The sequence below is a fragment of the Oratosquilla oratoria genome, unplaced genomic scaffold (genome assembly GCF_046742065.1).
Source record: "Oratosquilla oratoria isolate Oo_2021 unplaced genomic scaffold, ASM4674206v1 SCAFFOLD80, whole genome shotgun sequence".
NCBI classification, from domain to species: domain Eukaryota; kingdom Metazoa; phylum Arthropoda; class Malacostraca; order Stomatopoda; family Squillidae; genus Oratosquilla; species Oratosquilla oratoria.
In genome coordinates, this window is record NW_027467744.1 from 377,501 (window position 1) to 385,000 (window position 7,500).

The window sequence follows — 7,500 nt, forward strand, 5'->3', positions numbered from 1 at the left end:
ACAGACTGTAAGAGGCCGGTAGTGTACGAATGGAAATGAGCTAGGGTATTAGAATAATTCAGACTCGACGCCTGCTCGAGGGCAATGTTATGTCTAGGTGAGGGCGACGTTTGTCTATGTAAACACACCGACGGTGGTGACTGTTTTTATAATCGCTTATGAATCACAACATTGTAAGCGCAGGTTACCTTCGTTTGACTAATGCTGAGGTAAACAATTTTTGCTAGTGGCATTGAAATGGCTTTCCGGATTGGTGCAAGGTGCAGAAGGAGGAAAAAACTATTGGTGCAGGAATTCAAAGTCACGCCCATAAGGAGTGACATTTATTTGAGAAGTCACCGGGGATTGGTTTAGAAAAATTAGTGACGTCAGACGAAGGTAGCTTAGCGTAAGATACGGGATCTCGTCAGACGTTCTACAGAGAAGAGATAGAGAAGATATAGAGAGGGTGTGGAGAGAAAGAATCAGGAGACGATGTAGAGACGAGAGAAAAGAGATCCCGAGTGTAAGCTGAAGGTGAAATTACAGTGAAAGAAGAAAGAAAATTCACCTCCCTTTTATTAACCCAAAGGACGAGAGGAATAGGCATGGGGCCTAGAAAATAGTGAGACTACAGGAAAAAGAAGGCATTGGGCCTACTACTTAAGAGGAACTTGAATATTAGTGAACCTCACGTAACGAGAGGCAAGGGGCCTCGAGACGAGTGATATTACAAGTCAAATTTAAGTGACAGTGGTGACTAGGGGAGGTGAAAGTGGTGGCAGCGGTGGGATACACCTCATTTTATAATTTTTGGAGAGGACAAAACTCTGCCATATGAAATGTTGACTGCAGAGCAAAAACCCATATATAATATGGATGATTATATATCCAATAGGATAAATACTCTTCAAAGTATTCACCAAAGAGTTAGGAAACATATGCAGGTGTATTCACAAGAGATGAGGGAACAACAACACAAAATAGCTCGTAAACTAGAATTGAAAATTGGGGAATTAGTAATGGTCAAAGCAACCTCACCCAATAATAAACTTTCACTAAGGTACACTGGTCCATATAGGGTAATTGATTCTGCAGGTGGAAACAAGTTTAAACTTAAACATTTAGAATCAAGAGAAGAATTGATAGGACATTTAGATGACATAAGGAAAATTAGCTTGCAGATCTATGAAGATGATTATAGTAATACTTTGTGCATAAATATTGATAACCCTGGAGAATATGGAGAATATTATAATGATATTTTTCAAGAGTTGAATATTAATCTTGATGTATTTTACAGATAGTATTGACCATTTGTATGTATTTGGGATGGGAGACCTAAACAACCGGAACTTGGTGTCAAGCAGATACATGGAAACCTAAAACCTAGGATCTGCTCTTGTCAGACTTGGAACCTTAAGGACTTAAGGACCTCTCATCTGAGTACACACCTGAGTATTGTGATCATTTTAAAGTAATAAGTCTTTGAAAATGAAGTGTGTTGGAAATAATATTGAACAAGAAGAGACACTCGAACTCTAGATTAGTGTGTTTTGCAAATTAATTGCTATTGAAAAGATGATAAACCATTCAGAATTTAAAGTTAGTGCTCATAGTGAATTTTCTAATCAATTACATCCTTACTGTAGACAATCTAAGAGAAAGCATGATCTCTTTTGTGTTCGAGAGGCTTCACATAAACTCTCTGGTTAGGAATATGTCTGTTATGAACAATTGTCATTACCAACGAATTTTGGTAGACCAGATCCCTCATTGTAACATACAAGGATCTCATTACCTGTTTTTCCCTAACAAGACAAAGGTATCAATAAATTGTCCCGGGTTGAGTCCTAAATTGGATTTGGTTGAAGGTCTTGTCTCTATTCAAGATAACTGCGAATTGCATGCAGACACTATTTCCACCATTTCTAATACCCTTAATACAATGCATTTAACCGAGGACACCTACATTTCAACCTTCAACTTCACATTGCCTGAAAACTCCCCTCCCTTGAAAATTAAGAGAAGACCATTGTCAAGATCTCCCTCAAATGATTTACCTATGCTACCACTCCTTATCATACCCTTACTTTCAGTGTTAGTGGCAGCACTGATTGCCTTTGTTTGTATTCCGGAGAATGGCTCTGTCAAAGCAAATCAACCATGTAACCGCTTAATTCAATACCTTATATATATATTGAGATGCATGTTATTCACATTTATAGGTATTATGTTTATGTATTATTCCCAATTTATTGCATGAATGATGTATTTTGGAGGGTAGATTAACAATTACGCAAGGGTAGATTAGCTTATTCTAGAAATATATTAGCAAGCCCTGTAAGAGGGAAATAAGAATTGGTCGGGACGACCAAGGGTAGCTGCCGAGCCCTGTAAGAGGCCGGTAGTGTACGAATGGAAATGAGCTAGGGTATTAGAATAATTCAGACTCGACGCCTGCTCGAGGGCAATGTTATGTCTAGGTGAGGGCGACGTTTGTCTATGTAAACACACCGACGGTGGTGACTGTTTTTATAATCGCTTATGAATCACAACATTGTAAGCGCAGGTTACCTTCGTTTGACTAATGCTGAGGTAAACAATTTTTGCTAGTGGCATTGAAATGGCTTTCCGGATTGGTGCAAGGTGCAGAAGGAGGAAAAAACTATTGGTGCAGGAATTCAAAGTCACGCCCATAAGGAGTGACATTTATTTGAGAAGTCACCGGGGATTGGTTTAGAAAAATTAGTGACGTCAGACGAAGGTAGCTTAGCGTAAGATACGGGATCTCGTCAGACGTTCTACAGAGAAGAGATAGAGAAGATATAGAGAGGGTGTAGAGAGAGGATCAGGAGACGATGTAGAGACGAGAGAAAAGAGATCCCGAGTGTAAGCTGAAGGTGAAATTACAGTGAAAGAAGAAAGAAAATTCACCTCCCTTTTATTAACCCAAAGGACGAGAGGAATAGGCATGGGGCCTAGAAAATAGTGAGACTACAGGAAAAAGAAGGCATTGGGCCTACTACTTAAGAGGAACTTGAATATTAGTGAACCTCACGTAACGAGAGGCAAGGGGCCTCGAGACGAGTGATATTACAAGTCAAATTTAAGTGACAGTGGTGACTAGGGGAGGTGAAACAGACAGACAGACAAATAGACAAGGAGAAAAACAGACCGATAGGCAGACAGACAGACAGACAGACAGACAAATAGACAGGCAGGCAGACAGACAGACGAATAGTGAGATTGACATACAAGCATACAGACAGACAGACATATAGACAGATAGACAGAAGCACAGACACACAGACAGACAGATAGACAGACAGACAGACAGACAGACAGACAGACAGGCATACAGACAAACAGAATGAACAGACAAGATAAACGAATTTGAAGTGTGACCAATAGAGCCATACGAACGGTACCCCAAGACCATTTACCCAAACAAGGATGCTGATCACACTTAACCTTTACTGTTTCCTCCGTTCTGGTAGTCTCTTCTTTGAATCTCTCATTTATCAAATTTGGGACTCTACTTCTTTAGTGGTAGTTGTTCCCAAGGATAGAATCGCTGGTTATCAGCAGCGAAAACAATTTTACCACGAACATTGCTTTTAGCCTGCACATGGTAAATAGGTAAATGCAATTAAGTTAATTCATACACACATACATGCATACAAGATTTGATACGATTTGATTTGACAGTTAAAAGGATATTAGTTGAAAGATTCTACGGAAATACTTTATGGACATACCGTAAAGGAAGCAAATGGTACCGCCCGAATATGGATCAAGAGATGGTATTATAAGGTTTGATACGATTGATTTGATAGTTAAAAGAATATTAGGTGAAAAATTCTTCGGAGATACCTTATGGATGTACAGTAACGTAAACAAACATTACCACCCGAGTATGGATCAAGAGATAGCATTATAAGATTTTATTTGGTTTGATTTGACAGTTAAAAGGATATTAGGTAAAAGATTCTACGAAGATACTTTATGTAACGAGTATGAGGTGAAGAATATTACAGGAATGAAGACTTGAGACTATTTTTGATGTTCATTAATACGAAAAGAGCTAGTCATTTCCACATGTTTAACTACATGATGATACATTTCGAAGTTATAGCATTATATAAAAACCCAAAAAGTTCTTCTTTCCTTTATTCAATTTCTTCCTTCTCTTCCTTTGTTTCTTCTTTTTTTAACTTCTTTTTTTCTCTTCTTTCGTTCGTTCTTTATTTTCTTTCCTCTTTCTTTTTTCATACATTCTTTTATTCTTTGTTTTATTCCTTCTTTCTTTTTTACTTCTTTTCTTTATTCCTTCTTTCTTTTTTACTTCTTTTCTTTATTCCTTCTTTCTCCTTTTTTTCTGTCTACATTTTTCTTCGTCTTCCTTTATCTTTATTTTTCCCTTCATTCTTTCATTACGTTTTCATTCCTTCATTCTCTTTTCCTTCATTCTTTTTCTCTCTTTCTTTCTTAATTTCCTCTTTACCTCCTTTCCTTCTTTCCGTATTTCCTTCCTTTTCTCTTTTTTCTTCCTCTTCCTCACCCTTCCTTTCCTCCTCCTCCTCTTTCAATCTGGAATTCTGGAATTCAAGAAAAGACCACCTCGCTTGCGCGGGATCGGGTTTTGTGGGAGGGGAAGAACGTCTGTTAGAAAATGAAAAGATAGTAGTGTATAAAAGAGGGCTATTGCCACCGGGCGAATCGCGAGCAATTAGGGGCTAGATTGTTGTCATGGCATAGGAGGACTTGACCAGGAGCTTGGAGGGAAGCGCCTGACGCCGGAGGTTAGGAGGTTGGGATTACCAACGGGGTTAGGATCACCAACGAAAGTTTAGAAAATGGTAGGAGGCGTAGTAGTAGAGAAAGGTGGAAAAACGGAAAAATCTTTAGTGGGAGGTAAACTGAAATGAGAAGATGTAGTAGAAGAGAAAGTTAGAAAGGAAGCGAATTTTAGTCGAAGAAAAAGTAAGTGTTTATGTTTGTGCGTGATTTGTGGCTCTGTTCGTGAGAGGTGTATGTGTGTATCTTACGAGAAGTGAGTTGATTTCACTTTCCGCGTGTAGAGGGCGAACCTGATAAGCCACAGGTGGGGCGAGCGTACCCTGATTATCCCCAGGTTTTGGGTTTGAAGTCCTTTTAGATCTGATCAAGGGGCGGAGCGAGGGGGGGCAGACGGGTGGTGTACACCCGCCTGCCGACGTCAACGAGAGATCAGTGACCAGAACGGGAGCGGCAAGGAGATAACTCCCCGCCGCCACCGCTGGCGAGGGCGAACCTGATAAGCCACAGGTGGGGCGAGCGTTGTCTGTTTATCCCCAGACTGGGTTTGAAGTCCTTTTAGAGCTGATCAAGGGGCGGTGCGAGGGGGGGCAGACGGGCGGTGTACACCCGCCTGCCGACGTCAACGAGAGATCAGTGACCAGAACGGGAGCGGCAAGGAGATAACTCCTCGCCGCCACCGCTGGCGAGCGCGAACCTGATGAGCCACAGGTGGGGCGAGCGTTGTCTGTTTATCCCCAGACTGGGTTTGGAATTCGGAAGAGTAGATTCAGTGGCGATGCGAGGGAGGGGCAGACGGGGGGGTGTTGTATGGTCTCTTTCCTTCCAATCACGACTCTGAAAACAGAGAATTACGCGATTGGGAATTGTGTGTAAATGTCAGAAGTGTAAACTCGCTCACCAGCGTCAGCGAGAGGCCAGCGTTTGGTTGCGGGCCGGTCGGACAGAAAGGTGTCCCAAGTCTCTCCGTCAACCAGCCCGCGGTCAGATTGGGCGTACTGAGAGAGACGATTGGGCCTCTGCTTTGCTAGCGAGAAAGTGTGCATGTGCCTCTTTTCTTCCAAGCACTACTCTGAAAACAGAGATTTACGTGACTTGGGAAATGTGTGTGTGTATTTGTATTGGTGTAAACCCGCCTGCCGACGTCAGCGTAGAGGTCGGCCATGCCAGACCGGCGGCAGCTAGGAGATGTATCTCCCAGCCACCACCGGCCGGCGATGATACTTGGAGCTTGTTGAGAGAGCTGGTTGAAGAGACGTCCGACCTCTAGGAGCGCTGAGTTGAGTCAATTTTCAGCGCCATCACTAGGAAGATGAGGTGTAGTGGGTCTGTATGAGGAAAGGAACGAGGATTGCCCAGTGACTGTCGAGTTCACCAAATTGTTACCCCTTGATCCTTCCCTAAATTACTTCTCAGAAGAAGAGGTATCCAGCCTCCAGTACTCCCCATTCCTTCTTGGATACCTCTTACGATACGCAAAGAACAACAGGGCGAGGCTCCTACTGACCTCGACCCAAGGTCTAAATATCGTTGTGATCAAGAAAGATGAAGAGGTGTGTGTGTGTGTGTGCGTGTGTGTGTGTGTGTGTGTGTGTGTGTGTGTGTGTGTGTGTGTGTGTGTGTGTGTGTGTGTGTGTGTGTGTGTGTGTGTGTGTGTGTGTATGTGCGTGTGTGTGAATTTTTGATACATGGGTTAAGAAGCTAAACCACGTCGGGGAATGACCTTATGTATGATCAAGTTTAGTGCAATGGCAAAGTTCTTGCTTTGTGGTAACTACTCACACATGCAATAGTTCAAGTCACAGTGGCGAAGCTTCTTGATATAAACATATATATATATATATATATATATATATATATATATATATATATATATACAAATATATATATATATATATATATCATATATAGTATACATATATATATATATATACTATATATATATATATATATAATTATGTACATATATCATATATAGTATACATATGTATGTATATATATACATATATATATATATATATATATATATATATATATATATATATATATAGTGTACATATATATGCATATATATATATATACATATATATATATATACTGTATATATATATATGCATATATATATACATAGTATACACACACACACACACATACATATATATATATGTATATATGTATATATATATGTATATATACATATACATATATATATATACATATGTATATATATACATATATATAGTATATGTATAAATATATATATATATATATATTATACATATATATAATATCTATAATATACATAGATATATATATATATATATATATAGTATACATATATATATATATATATATATACATATATATATATATATATTCTTTTTTTTCAACAACAAATCACTTTTAATTCCAGGCCATCGTAGTCGAGACTGAAGAATCGCTCGATGGAGGCATCCGTTGGAAATTGAAACGTGGATAAGCCGAGGCTTCGAACCTAGCTAACCCGTAACAAAGTTACAGTGACTTAAACCAATACGCTATCAAGAGAGATTACACATATTAATTGATCACTGGGAACCATTCAGTGTATATGTATATGTATAATATATATATATATATATATATATTATATCTATCATATATATACATATATATATATATATATATACATATATATATACATATATATATGATATATATATATATATACATATATATATA